Source organism: Triticum urartu, chromosome 2 (assembly GCF_003073215.2).
Source record: "Triticum urartu cultivar G1812 chromosome 2, Tu2.1, whole genome shotgun sequence".
Lineage (NCBI taxonomy): Eukaryota > Viridiplantae > Streptophyta > Magnoliopsida > Poales > Poaceae > Triticum > Triticum urartu.
The window spans coordinates 287,256,073-287,275,412 of NC_053023.1; positions in this window are offsets into that span (position 1 = coordinate 287,256,073).

Genomic DNA, 19,340 nt, shown 5'->3' on the forward strand with positions numbered 1-19,340 from the left:
CGCGCATGCACGCAGAAGAGGATCTCCTCGCCTGCGACCCCTCCGGTTGCCACGCTACCATCAGGCGTGTCCTCCTTGCGCCCGAAGCTCTTGCTTCTCTCTGTCACGCCCAACCGCATGTTTGCCGTTGTAGCTCCCGTCTTTGGTCGGGCATGATCCTTCTAGACCACACCATCTTGCCTCCTTGCGCGCCCGTGGTCCTCCAGAGGCCTGCGCTGCCTCGCCCGCCTATCAGGAACGCCATGGCTGCCGCCCCATGGAGTTCCACTAGCCCCGCTCCTGTCGGTAATCAGACGAGCCCCGTGTCTGCTTCCTGCCATTGTCCACCACCATCGCCCCCTTGCTGCTGCCCAACCGAGGCCTTGTGATGCTTCATTTCGTATCAAAAGACCATCAAGACCGGCAAGACCCCGACTCCGAACGCCAAGTACTACTACAAACCCAAAGAATTCGGATGCATCATGTCCCCGAGGAGACCTGTTTTTCGTCAAGTTCGACTACCCGTATTATCAAGTACCACTACGGCCGGAGACCTCAGACACGCCAAGTACCCCTTCGAGCTATCAATACCGCAAGCGCCAAGTTCCATGACGTCCCAAGTACCGTGAGATCGTTTGTACCTCTACCATCGTCGTGGATCCGACAAGTACGCCTACAACTAGTGTACCTCTACCGTCATCTTCAGAATCGCTAAGAACATCAAGCACCCCTTCGAGATGACGAGACCGACAAGTTCAAATGACCCCAAGTACCTCTCCGAAAACGAGACGTATACCGCTACCGTCGCAAGAATCGAGACCGACAAGTCCGAAGAAGCAAGTACCACTCCAAACCATGTACGACAACCGTCGCCGAAGACCCATGTAACGCAAACGTCAAGTTCAACTACTGTCGCGTGAACCGCTACTTCCCACGACGACCCCGTGAACAACTACTTCCCCTTCGACACGTGTACCCCTACCGCCGAACTCGATCCGTTTCGATAATGCATGCTTCGAAGGTATAACCCCGAGACGACGTCCATGAACGAGTGCTTGCAATGTTTGAGATGCTCGTGTTTGCACCGTGTCCAAATCGTCACTCGTTTCCTTGTCACCAACTCGTGGGCCACCCGGAATCCGGGAGCGCCCCAGCATCTTTTGCACGCATCCGCACACTTCTCCTTTGCATCGGTATCTCAATCGAGTTACCGGAACCGGAACGCTGCCGTGGCACCGTTTTCGTGATCGTTGCCGTGGCACCCCTTTCATTTCCGCCACGATGACAAATGCTTCATAATGCTCTTGTCAACTTTTAATAAAAATTGCATAAACTTGTTCATGTCATCCGCATCATGATAACAACAATTAAAAATGCTTAAAATTGTTGTTGCATTAAATTGGTAATGCATATGGGGATTTACCGGATTTGTTGTTTGTTATATCCGGCCCCATTTAAATTGTTTAAATGGTATAGTTTTGTTATGCTTCACCTCTTGCCATGTTAACCAACATTTAATATTGTTGAGTACCTAACCGGGAGAGAACTAAATAATTGATGTGGTGTTCCGTCAATATGCAACCCGTTGCATATTGAGCTCCACTTAATTTGTAGTTTTGGTTGTTGCACTTTCCCATGTCATGCATATTTAAACCGGACATGCTTCATACTTGCTAGTGCATCATGCCATGTTTATGTGGTGGTTGTTTGCTATGTTGTTTGCTTTCTTTCCGGTGCACTTCATCTCGGTAATCCGGTAACGTCAAGTTGTGAGGATTCGTTCGACAATGTCCGTTTGTCTTCTTCGTGGACTCATTCTTCTTCCTTGCGGGATCTCAGGCAAGATGACCATACCCTTGAAATCACTTATATCTTTGCTTGCTTAGTTGCTCGCTCTTTTGCTATGCCTATGCTGCGATACCTACCACTTGCTTATCATGCCTCCCATATTGTTGAACCAAGCCTCTAACCCACCTTGTCCTAGCAAACCATTGTTTGGCTATGTTACCGCTTTGCTCAGCCCCTCTTATAGCATTGTTAGTTGCAGGTGAGGATTGAAGTTTGTTCCTTGTTGGAACATGGAGATGTTGTTCCTTGTTGGAACATGTTTACTTGTTGGGATATCACAATATCTCTTATCTAATTAATGGATCTATATACTTGGTAAAGGGTGGAAGGCTCGGCCTTATGCCTGGTGTTTTGTTCCACTCTTGCGACCCTAGTTTCCGTCATATCGGTGTTATGTTCCCGGATTTTGCGTTCCTTACGCGGTTGGGTTATAATGGGAACCCCTTGACAGTTCGCATTGAATAAAACTCCTCTAGCAAGGCCCAACATTGGTTTTACCATTTGCCACCTAGCCTTTTTTCCCTTGGGTTAGGCCAGCCCTAGGGTCATCTTTATTTTAAACACCCGGGCCAATGCTTGTCTAAGTGTTGGTCCAAATTAGAGCCCCTTGCAGTGCCACCTCGGGGAAACTCGAGGGCTGGTTTTAGTTGTACGGATTGCTTATCCGGTGTTGCCCTGAGAACAAGATATGTGCAGCTCCCATCAGGATGTTGGCGCATCGGGCGGTCTTGCTGGACTTGTTTTACCATTATCGAGGATGTCTTGTAACCGAGATTCCGAGTCTGATCGGGTCTTCCCGCTAGAAGGAATATCCTTCGTTGACCATGAGAGCTTGTGATGGGCTAAGTTGGGACACCCCTGCAGGGTTATGAACTTTCGAAAGCCGTGCCCGGGTTATAGGCAGATGGGAATTTGTTAATGTCCAGTTGTAGAAAACCTGAAGTTGACCTTAACTAAAATGCACCAACCGCGTGTGTAACCGTGATGGTCTCTTTACGGCGGAGTCCGGGAAGTGAACACGGTGTTGGAGTTATGCTTGATGTAGGTTGTTCTAGGATCACTTCTTGGTCATAGTTTTATCGACCGTGCCTTGCCTTCTCTTCTCGCTCTCATTTGCGTATGTTTAGCAACCATATATGCTAGTTTCTTGCTGGAGCTCCACCTCATACCTTTTACCCTTCCTATAAGCTTAAATAGTCTTGATCGCGAGGGTGTGAGATTGCTGAGTCCCCGTGACTCACAGATACTTCCAAAACCAGATTGCAGGTACCGATGATACCGTGCAGATGACGCAACCAAGCTCAAGGAGGAGCTCGATGAAGATCTTGTCCTTTGTGTTGTTTCAGTCTAGTTGATCGGTAGTGGAGCCCAGTTGGGGTCGATCGGGGATCTGTGTAGCATTTGGGGTAGTCTTCTTTTATTTTGGCTCCTTAGTCGGGCCTTGATTGTATTTGGATGATGTAATGCTTTATTCATGTATTGTGTGAAGTGGCGATTGTAAGCCAACTATGCATCTCTTTCCCTTATGTATTACATGGGTTGTGTGAAGATTACCTCACTTGCGACATTGCTTTCAATGCGGTTATGCCTCTAAGTCGTGCTTCGACACGTGGGAGATATAGCCGCATCGAGTGCGTTACAGTTTGTGTCCAACGACCAGACCAAGACGTGACAGAACCCCACCTTCATTAATCAAGCTTTCCTCTTTTATTTGCAATATCCAGATTGCAATCTCAGTTTCTTGCTTGTTCTTTGTTTACTCGCAGGAAATAGACACTCGTGGTCAGGTTGATCCTGCTTTGGCGTGGTCAATAACCCTCGGAAGCTGGTTTAGCGATTGCTAAGGCGCGATGTTTTCGCACGTTCGTAGTCGGATCGTCAAAGTCGACTCCCACAGAAAACGATATCTATCTCATAGAAACATCGGGACACCTTCGCCTCTATCAAGTGGTATCAGATTTTCAGGCTGCTCGGTGAGATTTTACAGTTTGTTGTAGTTTAGGTCGAGTCTGTTCTTCATACCTACAGTCCACGAAAAAGCCACAAAAAATTAGGGTTAGTTCATCATATCTGAACCAATCTGAGCCATTGCATAATCTTTTTAGGGTTTTGAATTGTTGAGTTTGCGGTTGCATCGTCGTGTCTAGTTGCTGGTCTTAGTGTCTAGTCCTTTAGAGTTTCTAGTTCTGTTCACAAGTAGTCATGCCGCCGCCGCATCATCATCATCACCGCTGCCATATACCACCATCATCGTCGCCGCTTCCATATACCACCATCATCATCGCCGCTTCCATATACCACATATCCACCGCCATCACGCCAATCCGAGTCCACCTGCAACATATATACGCCACCAGTCCGAGTTCCACCAGATTCATCGCCGCCACTAGTCCGAGTTCCACCAGATTCATCTCCGCCACTAGTTCTAGTCCGAGTCCAGTATTTTGTTACTCTGTTTTGGATTTCCAGATCTCGCGATACTCCGAGTCGTGACAGAGTAGGACTCCCGAACTTTCGTGCTACTCGCAGAAGAAAAATAGTTCCAAACTAAAAAAAACGAAGTCTGGAAAATTCTGGCTAGGCAGTTTTTAGACCATTTGTAGACTTTTTCGAAAAAAAATTGTTGCGGAGCAAAAAAAAAAAGAGGAAAAAAGTGCAAAAAAATAAAAAAAAATTCAGAGCGTGCTCCTCCCTTGTTTACGTGCGGTGTTGTGATTTTGTCAGTGTTCTAGGCACGTGTCTCTAGCACAATCTAGCCTAGGACCAGCACAGTACCGTCGTTGAGCGTTTATTCAACTTTGCATCTCTGAATTGATTATTGCCGACCCTTTTTGCTACCATATTATAAGCCTTCCCAGCTCCACATACATCTACGTCGTGCATTTGACTCTCCCTGGTAATCGCTCTATCCAAGCTTTGAGAGTTTTGACTACGACGGTTGCCGATCACCGCCTGCTGCTGGGTAAGAACTGGTAAGAATTTGAGATTTGCTTCACGGATTTGTGACACCACCACCACCTCTTGTTAGCAGTCTGTAGGATCATATTCTTGTGTGTTTCTATTGTTTCTAACCATGGCAGGATCACAAGCCGACGAGACAGACTGGGAGAACATGACGAATAAGGAGTTGCATGATAAATTTCAGCAAATGATGAGTGGACAGGCGCAAGATGCGCTAAAAAGATTTGAAGAGGCCATGGAGAAGATAGATGGCATGGAGAAGACATTCGAAACAAAGCTCGATAACAGGTTTAATGAATTTCTCGCGCGTCTTCCACCACCACCACCGGCTGCACCTAACGCACCACTACAACAACAACAACAATCACTACCTCCACGTCGCGAAACAGCCCTCCGCCGAGCGAGCCGTCTCCCTCTTGCACCTGGCCAAACTGTTGGTGCTGTTGTTGATACTTCTGTGGCTCCTACTGCTGATGCGGAGGAGGATGATTTTGCGGGAGATTACGAGGATGAGGTTGATCAAAATCAGAACTACGTGCAACCACCAGCACCACAACCACTAGGTCATCCACATGCAAATAATGGCAATAGTAGGGCTCACCCTCAGGTACGTGATCATGACCATCTCCCTAAACTGAAATTGAACATTCCACCATTTGAGGGTAGATATGTTCTTGATATATATCTTACATGGGAGTTAGAAACTGAACAACGATTTACATGTTTACAATATCCCGAGGAGAGACGTGTTCCTGGTGCTGTTTGTGCATTCACTAGTTTTGCATGTGTTTGGTGGTCTGAGAATTGTAGATTATATCCTATTCCAGCTACTTGGGTTGCTTTGAAAACTGCTATGCGTACTCGTTGGGTTCCACCATATTATCAACGTGAATTACTACAAAAAATGCAGCATTTTGTAGTGACCTGACCCGAATGGATCACGTCTACTGTGCTACGGTGTCATCCCTGGATCAGTAATGCTGACACCACACAGTACATCGAGGTTTTATAGCAGAGTTGCAATCACACACTTATTACATCGATGGTTGAAAAAGAACTTATTACAATAAATATGACTTAAGGCCATATTTTAAAGATAACAGCGGAAGACTTGGAAGATAAATGGGTCCATCAACTCCAGCGGCATCACTGAGTATAGGGCCACGACCTAAACACCTCAATCGTCGTCTGAAAAGTCTGCAACATTAACGTTGCAGCCCGAAAACGGGTCAGCACATGGAATATGCTGGCAAAGTAACACATAGAGAGTAATGGAATGAAACAGCTATACTATATGCATATATGCCTGGTGGAAAGCTCTATGGTTACAGTTTTTGCGTAAAGCCAGTTTTTCCCTACTGCAAAGGAATAAATTTATTTAACTATCATGGTTGGTTGTGAAACATTGAGAATGGTTGACAGCATTCTCAATCCCAATTAAAAATAATTAAAACCCAATAACATTAATTAGAGGTAACATGTTGAGATTCACAATGATATTCAAGTACTAGATACTCAAGTTGTCCATAACCGGGGACACGGCTAATCATGATTAGTTTGTTACTCTGCAGAGGTTTGCGCACTTTTCCCCACATGACTCGATCGCCTCCGTTTGGTTTCTCGCACTACATGGTGTTTGAGAAACGGATGACCGAGACATAGTCTTTCAGAAGCACTAGCACCTTACATGTGGGGTAGACCGGTACACCTACATCCCCTACATCTGCTAGTCCACCCCGTAAGAGTTCGCACAACTTAGTCAACTATGCCAGAGCCCATAGTAGCATGTGGCTGCACACGGAAGTTTCTAGCATGAATTATCTTATGATCCCTTTGAGCCTGGGTGGCGGTCCAAAAAAAACAGGCAAGTCCTGATAGACATCAGGTGCCTCAATCCACCCAGATGTGTGTTTAAGTTGCCACCTTAGATAAACCATTAAATTATCAATCTCACATCTGTCATGGATATCACTCACCCAATCCACGTCTACTAGCATAGCATGGCATAATAAGCAAACGTAGAAGTAACTCCCAAAGGTTTCATATAATACAGGTAATAGGTACTACCTCATCTACTTCCCATCCCACAATTTAATTAGATCCTAATCATGCAATGTGTGAGGATTGATCTAATGCAATAAAACATGGGTTGTAGAAAAGGTATGATCAAAGTGTTACTTGCCTTGCTGATGATCCGCGAGTCCTAGGGTTTCGAAGTAACAAGCGGCGCAATCCGGGTAATCTATCGCAGACAAACAACAAGCATACAATAAGTACTCATCTAATGCACAGGTAAAACTCGAACAAGAGAACGAACCAGGTAGTTCAACTTAAGAACTCCGGTTGCAAAGAAAGAACGAAAAACAAACGGCGGAAGAAAACAACTCGGTTCTAGCAAGTTGAATCTAGGTCAAAATTTTACTGTAACAAAAGCTTGTTCAAGTTGATTAGACGGAACGGCGGTTTCGAGACGAAACTCCAGGCGCTTGAATCACCTGATTCCGATAAACGAGCGAAAGAAAGACTAGGAAGAGAGGGATCTGAGAGATCGCGATCGCGAATAAATCCGACGAAAAGAAAAAGAAGAACGGTTAAACGAACGGACGTTCGTTAACCTAGAAGAATCCGGTGATCACGTTCGTTAGGACGAACGGTCCGGCGAACGGTCCAAAGGCAACTAAATCGGAGAAGAAAACGGAATCCGATCTAGGGGTTTCGGAGAGAAAAACCCGATCGAAAAAACTGATCTAGAAAACTGACGGTTTAGAGAAAGAAAGAATCGGAACGATTAGAAGAAAACGATCCGAGAAAAAGAATAGATGTAGCGCGGGGCACCTTGGCGAGGTCTCCGGCAAGGGGCTCCGGCGGCGTGGGCGTGGGGCGGCGGCGTGGGCAAGGTGCGGCGGCGGCGCGGGTGTGGGGCGGCAGGGTGCGGCGGCGGCGCGGCGGCGGTGACGCAGGGCGCGGTGTGATGCGGCGCGGGGCGCGGTGCAAGGCGCGGTGTGGAGGCGAGCTTTGATTTGATGTGTTTAGAGGGGGGGGTGCTTGGGTATTTATATTGGGGAGGGGAGGGGTTTACTTGGGGTAGAGGACAAGGAATTAGAATAGGAGTAGGAAAGATCTAGAAAATAAACGGAGTAGGACTAAAGAAAACGAAATAAGGAAGGGACAAGGGGGCGCCCTAGAATCCTAAAAGGATTCGGTCCTAGCAAGAGGCGGCGGCGGCCGACCGGCTCCTGGCTCGGCGCCTGGCGCCTGGGAGCGCGGCGGTAGGTGGCTTGGCTTGGGCCTTTGGCCCAAGGCGCTGCTCAATTTTTTTTTAAATAGTTTCCTCGCGCAGAAAAAAAACAAAAAAGGGATCTAAACGAACTCCGAAAAATCTAAAGTAAATTTTCCCCGACTCCTAAAAATGAGCCGAACAAAATGAACTTTTCTCCGGACCTAAAATGCAATTTTCAAAAACGCGCATTTTTCCCTATCCAAATAAAATGCAAATAAAACTCGGCAAACAAAAATTGATCTATTTATTAAATCTTCATTTTTCCTAAATTTGGGAAAGTCATATTATTCCCTCTCTCATATATTTTTGACACCGGAAAAATTATTGAAGATAAAATAAATAAATCAAATGATCCTATTTTCAAACTTCGAGAAAACTCTCAAATATGAAAATAACGAAATCTCCAACTCTCTCCGAGGGTCCTTGAGTTGCGTGAAATTTCTAGGATCAACCAAAATGCAAGAAAATATGATATGCATATGATCTAGTGTATAACATTCCAAATTGAAAATTTGGGATGTTACAAACCTACCCCCCTTAAGATGAATCTCGCCCTCGAGATTCGGGTTGGCTAGAAAATAGGTGAGGGTGGTCTTTGAGCAAATCTTCTTCTCTCTCCCAGGTGGCTTCATCTTCTGAGTGGTGGTTCCACTGAACTTTGCAAAACTTGATAACCTTGCTGCGAGTAACTCTACTGGCAACATCGAGAATCTTGACTGGCTTCTCCTCATATGTTAGGTCATCCTTTAACTGAATTGCTTCTAATGGCACTGTATCTCTTAGCGGTACCTCCGCCATCTCGGCGTGACATTTCTTCAGCTGAGAAACATGGAATACATCATGAACTCCTGACAGTCCTTCTGGGTAATTCCAACTTATAAGCGACTTCTCCCATACGTTTCACGATCTTAAATGGTCCAACGAAACGCGGTGCTAACTTTCCCTTAACTCCAAAACGCTTAACTCCTCGAAGTGGGGATACTCGAAGGTAAACTCTGTCTCCGGTTTCGTAAACTGTCTCCTTGCGTTTAGAATCTGCATAGCTCTTCTGCCTGGACTGGGCTACCTTGAGCCTATCGCGAATCAACTTAACCTTCCGTTCTGACTCCTTAATCAAATCTGGTCCAAAGAATTGACGGTCTCCAACTTCGTAACTGTTGTCATGAACGAAAACTGTATCTGATACGATACTTCCTCGGAACTCCATGCAAACAAATGATTCTAGTCATGTATATCTTTGCCAACTTAGCACTGGTGTAAGTGGTCTTAACTGGAATGAAATGTGCTACCTTCGTCAAACGATCAACTACTACCCATATCGAGTCATATCCGGCTTTTGTCCTGGGTAGCCCTGTGATAAAATCCATGCCTATCTTATCCCACTTCCATTCGGGTATCGGCAGTGGTTGTAACAATCCTGCTGGCTTTTGATGTTCTGCTTTTACTCTCTGACATACGTCACAAACTGCTACATACGCTGCAATATCCTTCTTCATTCCGGTCCACCAGAATGTTTCCTTCAAATCCAAATACATCTTGGTATTCCCTGGGTGAATCGAATATGGTGAATTCATGTGCCTCCTGCAAAATCAACTTCCTGATCTCCGGGTCATTGGGCACATAAACACGGTCCTCAAACCATAAGGTGTCGTGCTCATCCTCACGAAATCCCTTTGCTTTTCCTTTCGCTCAATTTCTCCTTTATAGCAGCAATCTCCTTGTCAGATTTCTGAGCTTCTCTGATCTTATCCATCAATGTTGACTGAATCTCCAATGCTGCTACATAGCCTCTCGGATATGTTTGGAAATAGTTCACGAAGGTTTTCTGTCTAACACTCTTGGTACTTCTCCGTCACTAGGGTGTTGACATGGCTCTTACGGCTCAATGCGTCAGCTACTACATTAGCTTTTCCGGGATGGTAATGCAATCTCATGTCATAATCCTTGATGAGCTCCAACCATCTCCTTTGTCTGAGGTTCAACTCCTTCTGCGTGAAAATGTACTTCAAACTCTTGTGATCCGTGTACACCTCACAATGATTTCCAATGAGGAAATGTCTCCATGTCTTCAATGCATGCACTACGGCTGCTAACTCCAAATCATGCGTGGCATAATTCAACTCATGAGGCTTCAGTTGTCGTGAGCATACGAAACAACTCTCCCTTCCTGCATAAGCACTGCTCCAAGTCCTCGACGTGAAGCGTCGCAATACACCTCATAATCCTTGGTCTGATCTGGCAAAATCAATACCGGTGAGGTAACCAATCGTTTCTTCAACTCCTGGAAACTAGCCTCACACTCCTCAGTCCATTTGAACTTAGTATCCTTCTTCAACAACTCCGTCATAGGCTTCGCAATCTTTGAGAAATTCTCAATAAATCTCCGGTAGTATCCTGCGAGTCCAAGAAAACTCCGGATCTCTCCAACTGTTGTTGGTGCTTCCCACGGTTACGGTCTCAACCTTTGGGGATCACTGCTATACCTTCTCCGGATATAACGTGTCCGAGGAATCCAACTTCCTTCAACCAAAACTCACATTTGCTGAATTTGGCGTATAACTGATGTTCCCTTAGTTTCTCCAAAACCAAACGCAAATGTTCCTTATGCTCCTCTTCATTCTTGAATAAACTAGGATGTCATCAATGAACACTACGACGAACTTATCCAAAAACTCCATAAACACTTTGTTCATCAGGTTCATAAAATAGGCAGGTGCGTTAGTCAATCCAAATGACATAACGGTATACTCATACAGTCCATATCTTGTGGTGAATGCTGTCTTAGGTATGTCCTGCTCTCGAATCTTCAACTGATGGTACCCTGATCGCAAATCGATCTTGGAAAACACTTTAGCTCCTTGCAATCGATCAAACAGATCGTTGATCATTGGCAGTGGGTACTTATTCTTGATGGTTACTTCATTCAATCCCCGATAATCTACAACCATCCTTAATGATCCATCCTTCTTTTCCACTAGAAGTACGGGTGATCCCCAAGGTGAAGAACTTGGGCGAATGTAACCTTTATCCAATAACTCCTTAATCTGATTCTTAATTTCCACCAAATCCTTTGCTGGCATCCGGTACGGTCGCTTCGATATTGGGCCTGTACCTGGCAATAACTCAATCAAAAACTCAATGTCTCTATCCGGTGGCATGCCTGGTAATTCCTCAGGAAATACATCAGGAAAATCCTTTACCACTGGTACTTCCTCCTGCACAACTCCTGATAAGCAATTCACTTGTGTCCTGTTTGGCACATGCCGGGATACATACTTGATCCTTCTTCCTTCTGGTGTGGTAAGCAAAATTGTCTTACTGGCGCAATCGATGTTTCCTCCATACATCGACAGCCAATCCATACCAAGAATCACATCCAGACCTTGGGATTCCAGAATAATTAAATCCGTTGGGAATACATGCCTTCCTATACTCAATGGTACTTGAAAACATCCTTGTCTGGCCATGTGTTCTGCTCCTGGCGAGCTTACTAGCATAGGTGTTTTAAGAATCCTAGTGGGCAGGCTATACTTTTCCACAAATCCCCTTGATATGTATGAATGCGATGCACCAGTATCAAAAAGAACGAGTGCAGTAAATGACTTAACCAAAAACTTACCGATTACTGCATCGGGCTGATCTTCAATCTCCTCCACATTAACGTGGTTCACCTGTCCCCTATTGAAAGGGTTCGGCTTCTTCCCAGAGCTTCCATTGCCATTTCCATTCTGGCCTTCAGGACATTCATTGGCATAATGTCCAGTCTTCGAACACTTGAAACAGGTGACTTGACTCAGGTCTCTCTTGGTTGGGGTTGATGGGGTTGTTCGGTTCTGGCCGTTGCTTCCTCCATTCCCATTACCATTCTTGTGGCCATTATGGTTGTGCGAGCTACCTCCTCCATGGGTGTGCTGAAACTTAAATCCCGGTTTAGGGGAAAAAGGGGCTTCTGCTGGGCTCCAGAGTTATACTTCCCCTGTCCATACTTCCTCTTACGGTTCTCAATCTGCTGTTGCTTCCCTTCAATCATGATGGCACGATCTACCAACTCCTGGTAGTTGTTGAAACTCGCTACCATCAACTGCATGCTTAGTTCATCATTCAGTCCTTCCAGAAACTTCTCCTGCTTGGCTGCATCCGTAGCAACGTTATCTGGGGCATAACGGGCTAGCTTACTAAACTCTTCCACATACTGGCCAACAGTCCTTCCTCCTTGGCGTAAGTTGCGAAACTCACGCTTCTTTATGGCCATAGCTCCTGCTGAAACATGGGCAGTGCGGAAAGCTTGCTGAAACTGATCCCATGTGACAGTGTCAACTGGGTAAGTGGCTGTGAAATTCTCCCACCATGCTGCCGTGGGTCCGTCAAGCTGGTGTGCGGCAAACTTCACTTTCTCACCATCCGTGCATCCTGCAGTGGTCAACTCCCTTCCTATCTTGTGGAGCCAATCGTCTGCTACTATTGGCTCGGTGCTACTGGAAAACACCGGCGGATTCAGCCTAAGGAAACGGGCTAAGTGGTCAACAGGTGGTGGTGGTGGGTTGTTGTTGTTGTTCTGTTGGTTCTGGACTAACATCTGCATCAATTGATTCTGCTGCTGGATCAACTGAGTGAGCTCCGGTGGAAATCCATTGTCACGTCTCGGAGGCATCTGAGGGTTTAGAAAAGACGAGAATTAAGAATAGAGGGGGTCTAAAGGGAAAACACTACCCATATGCTCATCAGGCAAATGCACACAAAATCACTTCAATCAATCAAACAAGGGCTTACAAACGGTCTATCTATCGCAAAAGTGCTCGACTATAATGTGTTTACATGGGGGGAATACTACTACTATCTGGTGGTCATCTAGAAATTTGAACCGGTGGAAGACTCCATGATATCTACTCCAGCTTCGTCTTCAAAGTCGGGTTCACTTGGATCCGAATCGGTGTCGTCGATGATGATGTAGTTGTCTGGACATGCGACGTACTTGTCGTCCTCCTGGGATGCTAACTTCCTCTTGAGTTCTTCAATCTCCTTCTTAAGATCGCAATTGTGCCTTGCTAGAGCTACGATCTCGTCCATGTAGTCCTTGCGTGTAGACTTTAGTTCTCCTTCTAGCTCGATGATCCTTGCCTTCGCATTCTTCAACTCTACCATATCATTGCACATCTGGTTCTCGTGGCGTCGAATGTGCTGGTTTAACTCCTGGATGAAAGATGCAATGGATCTATCCTTCTTGGTGCTGACTAACTCCCATTGTTTATCACGGTGTCCGCAAATCTGGTAGATAGTGTCCTTGAGGTCTTCTTGATAAACTTCTCCAATGCGTCCTATGGTGATATGAGCTGCCATGCTCCTTCCTAGACTCCAGGTTGGTGCATTGAAAACACTATCTATGGGCTTCGTGATTGGCGTGAATGTTCTTCCCGGAACGTGAGCTTGAATCTTCCAGCGCTCCTCTTCAGGCAGAGTGGCGTTGAAGGTTCCCGTGAAGCTTGGTAATCCAATGTTCAGGTACTTGGTGACTTCCTTCAGGTGAAATCCAAATGGTGTGCCTTCATCCGGTTGAGCGTACTTAATCTTCGCGTGCGTCATCCTAATAGAGTAGAAAAGATGAGGAGTTAGAAAATGAGAAGAGAAGGGTGATCTATGGCTTTAACTTAGTGGTCGTGTCCTACAGTCAGCGTGTGCTCTGGTACCATCTCTGTAGCGACCTGACCCGAATGGATCACATCTACTGTGCTACGGTGTCATCCCTGGATCAGTACTGCTGACACCACACAGTACATCGAGGTTTTATAGCAGAGTTGCAATCACACACTTATTACATCGATGGCTGAAAAAGAACTTATTACAATAAATATGACTTAAGGCCATATTTTAAAGATAACAGCGGAAGACTTGGAAGATAAATGGGTCCATCAACTCCAGCGGCATCACTGAGTATAGGGCCACGACCTAAACACCTCAATCGTCGTCTGAAAAGTCTGCAACATTAACGTTGCAGCCCGAAAACGGGTCAGCACATGGAATATGCTGGCAAAGTAACACATAGAGAGTAATGGAATGAAACAGCTATACTATATGCATATATGCCTGGTGGAAAGCTCTATGGTTACAGTTTTTGCGTAAAGCCAGTTTTTCCCTACTGCAAAGGAATAAATTTATTTAACTATCATGGTGGTTGTGAAACATTGAGAATGGTTGACAGCATTCTCAATCCCAATTAAAAAATAATTAAAACCCAATAACATTAATTAGAGGTAACATGTTGAGATTCACAATGATATTCAAGTACTAGATACTCAAGTTGTCCATAACCGGGGACACGGCTAATCATGATTAGTTTGTTACTCTGCAGAGGTTGCGCACTTTTCCCCACATGACTCGATCGCCTCCGTTTGTTTTCTCGCACTACATGGTGTTTGAGAGACGGATGACCGAGACATAGTCTTTCAGAAGCACTAGCACCTTACATGTGGGGTAGACCGGTACACCTACATCCCCTACATCTGCTAGTCCACCCCGTAAGAGTTCGCACAACTTAGTCAACTATGCCAGAGCCCATAGTGGCATGTGGCTGCACACGGAAGTTTCTAGCATGAATTATCTTATGATCCCTTTGAGCCTGGGTGGCGGTCTAAAAAAAACAGGCAAGTCCTGATAGACATCAGGTGCCTCAATCCACCCAGATGTGTGTTTAAGTTGCCACCTTAGATAAACCATTAAAATTATCAATCTCACATCTGTCATGGATATCACTCACCCAATCCACGTCTACTAGCATAGCATGGCATAATAAGTAAACGTAGAATTAACTCCCAAAGGTTTCATAATAATACAGGTAATAGGTACTACCTCATCTACTTCCCATCCCACAATTTAATTAGATCCTAATCATGCAATGTGTGAGGATTGATCTAATGCAATAAAACATGGGTTGTAGAAAAGGTATGATCAAAGTGTTACTTGCCTTGCTGATGATCCGCGAGTCCTAGGGTTTCGAAGTAACAAGCGGCGCAATCCGGGTAATCTATCGCAGACAAACAACAAGCATACAATAAGTACTCATCTAGTGCACAGGTAAAACTCGAACAAGAGAACGAACCAGGTAGTTCAACTTAAGAACTCCGGTTGCAAAGAAAGAACAAAAAACAAACGGCGGAAGAAAACAACTCGGTTCTAGCAAGTTGAATCTAGGTCAAAATTTTACTGTAACAAAAGCTTGTTCAAGTTGATTAGACGGAACGGCGGTTTCGAGACGAAACTCCAGGCACTTGAATCACCTGATTCCGATAAACGAGCGAAAAGAAAGACTAGAAAGAAGATCGGATCTGAGATCGCGATCGCGGAATAAATCCGACGAAAAGAAAAAGAAGAACGGTTAAACGAACGGACGTTCGTTAACCTAGAAGAATCCGGTGATCACGTTCGTTAGGACGAACGGTCCGGCGAACGGTCCAAAGGCAACTAAATCGGAGAAGAAAACGAATCCGATCTAGGGTTTCGGAGAAGAAAAACCGATCGAAAAACTGATCTAGAAAACTGGAACGGTTTAGAGAAGAAAAGAATCGGAACGATTAGAAGAAAATGATCCGAGAAAAGAATAGATGTAGCGCGGGGCAACCTTGGCGAGGTCTCCGGTGAACGGGGCTCCGGCGGCGTCGGCGTAGGGCGGCGGCGTGGGCAAGGTGCAGCGGCGGCGCGGGTGTGGGGCGGCGGCGGCAAGGTGCGGCGGCGCGGCGGCGGTGACGCAGGGCGCGGTGTGATGCGGCGCGGCGGCGGTGCAAGGCGCGGTGTGGAGGAGAGCTTTGATTTGATGTGTTTAGAGGGGGGGGTGCTTGGGTATTTATATTGGGGACGGGAGGGGGGAGGGGTTTACTTGGGGTAGAGGACAAGGAATTAGAATAGGAGTAGGAAAGATCTAGAAAATAAACGGAATAAGGAAAGGGGACAAGGGGGCGCCCTAGAATCCTAAAAGGATTCGGTCCTAGCAAGAGGCGGCGGCCGACCGGCTCCTGGCTCGGCGCCTGGCGCCTGGGAGCGCGGCGGTAGGTGGCTTGGCTTGGGCCTTTGGCCCAAGGCGCTGCTATTTTTTTTAAATAGTTTCCTCGCGCAGAAAAAAAAACAAAAAGGGATCTAAACGAACTCCGAAAAATCTAAAGTAAATTTTCCCCGACTCCTAAAAATGAGCCGAACAAAATGAACTTTTCTCCGGACCTAAAATGCAATTTTTGAAAACGCGCATTTTTCCCTATCCAAATAAAATGCAAATAAACACCGGAAAGCAAAATTGATCTATTTATTATATCTTCATTTTTCCTAAATTTGGGAAAGTCATATTATTCCCTCTCTCATATATTTTGACACCGGAAAATTTATTGAAGATAAAATAAATAAATCAAATGATCCTATTTTTCAAAATTCGAGAAAACTCTCAAATATGAAAATAACGAAATCTCCAACTCTCTCCGAGGGTCCTTGAGTTGCGTGAAATTTCTAGGATCAACCAAATGCAAGAAAATACGATATGCATATGATCTAGTGTATAACATTCCAAATTGAAAATTTGGGATGTTACATTACACATTTAAGACAAGGAAAAAATTCTATAGAAGAATATTATCAGGAATTACAAACTGGCATGATTAGATGTGGTATTGTTGAGGAGAATGAAGAGATGCTTGCACATTTTATGGGTGGATTAATTAGAGAGATTCAGGCCATTCTAGAGTATAAGGAGTATAATAATATCACTCATTTATTCCATCTTGCTTGTAAAGCTGAACGTGAAGTGCAGGATTGACATGCATTGGCGCGAACTAACTTTTCTGCAGGTCGATCTTCATCATGGACACCACGTGCATCCTCTATTTCCACTGCACCAGCACCTCCATCAGGTGCCACCTCCAGCTGTGATACAAGAAAGCAAGCTCAACCACCACTATCTTCCAAGAGCACACCTCCCGGGCCTGCGCAGAGTTCTTCTTCTTCGATGGCATCAACAAGGCACACAAGTGATATTGTTTGTCGTCATTGTAAGGGAAGAGGACATTTTGCGAGAGAATGCAAATCTCAGCACGTGATGATTGTTACTGAGGATGGTGGGTATGAGTCCGCTAGTGACTATGATGAGGAGACTTTGGCTCTTATTACACATGAAGAACACTGTGGAGATGATTCTGATCATGAGACGCAATACATGGCTGCTGAACATGCTGACAGGTATGAATGTTTAGTTGCTCAACGTGTTTTGAGTGTGCAGGTTACACAAGCTGAGAAAATCAGAGGCATAAGTTGTTCCATACAAAGGGAGTTGTGAAGGAACGTTCTGTTCGCGTCATCATATATGGAGGGAGATGCAACAACTTGGCTAGCATGGAGATGGTGGAGAAGCTCTCTCTCACCACATGACCACATCCTCATCCTTACTACATCCAATGGTTAAACAACAGCGGCAAGGTTAAGGTAACACGTACTGTTCGTGTGCATTTTAGTATCTCAGCATATGCTGATTATGTTGACTGTGATGTGGTACCCATGCAAGCATGTTCCTTATTACTTGGTAGACCATGGCAATTTGATTAAAATTCTGTACACCATGGTCGAAATAATCAGTATACTCTTGTTCATAAGGATAGCCATATTACTTTGCTTCCTATGACTCCCGATTCCATTTTGAAAGATGATATTAATAGAGCTAATAAAGCAAAACAGGAGAAAAATAAGGGTGAAAATCAGATTGTGGCAAAAGAATTTGAGCAACAAATGAAGCCTAATAATAAACCATCTAGTGTTGCTTCTGAAATTAAATTGAAAAGTGCATGTTTACTTGCCACCAAATCTGATATTGAAGATCTAGATTTTCGCAAATCTGTTTGCTATGCTTTTGTGTGCAAACATGCATTATTTTCATTCAAGGACGTGCCTTCCTCTTCGCCTCCCGCTGTCACTAACATTTTGCAGGAGTTCGCTGACGTCTTTCCACAAGACGTGCCACCGAGATTACCACCTATTCGAGGGTTTGGGCATCAAATTGACTTAATTCCCGGTGCATCATTACGCAACCATGCACCATACTGTACCAATCTAGAGGAGACGAAGGAGATTATGCGTCCAGTACAAGAACTGCTCGACAAAGGTTATATATGCGAATCCCTTAGTCCTTGTGTTGTTCCTATCATTTTAGTGCCGAAAAAGGGTGGTATGTCGCGTATGTGCGTTGATTGTAGAGGCATTTATAATATTATGATTCGTTATCGTCATCCTATTCCTAGGCTACATGATATGCTTGATGAATTGAGTGGCTCTACAATATTCTCCAAAGTTAATTTGCATAGTGGATACCATCAAATTCATATGAAATTGGGAGATGAATGGAAAACAGCATTTAAAACTAAGTTTGGATTATATGAGTGGTTTAACATGCCTTTTGGGTTAACTAATGCACCTAGTACTTTCATGAGGTTAATGAACGAAGTTTTACGTGCTTTCATCGGAGGATTTGTGGTAGTTTACTTTGGTGACATATTGATTTATAGAAAATCTTTGGAGGAACATTTGGAACATTTACGTGTTGTTTTTATTGCTCTACGTGATGCACGTTTGTTTGGTAACCTTGGAAAGTGCACCTTTTTCACCGACCGAGTATCTTTTCTTTGCTATGTTTTTACTCCACAGGGGATTGAAGTTGATAAAGCCAAGATTGAAGCTATTGAGAGTTGGCCGCAGCCCAAAACGGTCACACAAGTGAGGAGTTTCCTTGGCCTCGCTGGATTCTACAGGCGTTTTGTGAGAGATTTCAGCACCATTGCTGCACCTCTCAACGAGCTTACAAAGAAGGATGTGCCTTTTGTTTGGGGTACCGCACAGGAAGAAGCCTTCACGGTATTGAAAGATAAGTTGACACATGCTCCTTTACTCCAACTTCCTGATTTTAAAAAGACATTTGAGCTTGAATGTGATGCTAGTGGAATTGGATTAGGAGGTGTGTTATTACAAAATGGCAAACCTGTTGCATACTTTTCTACTAGTCTGAACTATTCTACTTATGATAAAGAATTATATGCTCTTGTTCGGAGCTTAGAAACATGGCAACATTATTTATGGCCCAAGGAATTTGTTATACATTCTGACCATGAATCATTGAAACACTTTAAAAGTCAAGCAAAACTGAACCATAGACATGCTAAATGGGTTGAATTCATTGAGACTTTCCCTTATGTCATTAAACACAAGAAGGGTAAAGAAAATGTTATTGCTGATGCATTGTCTCGTCGTTATACTA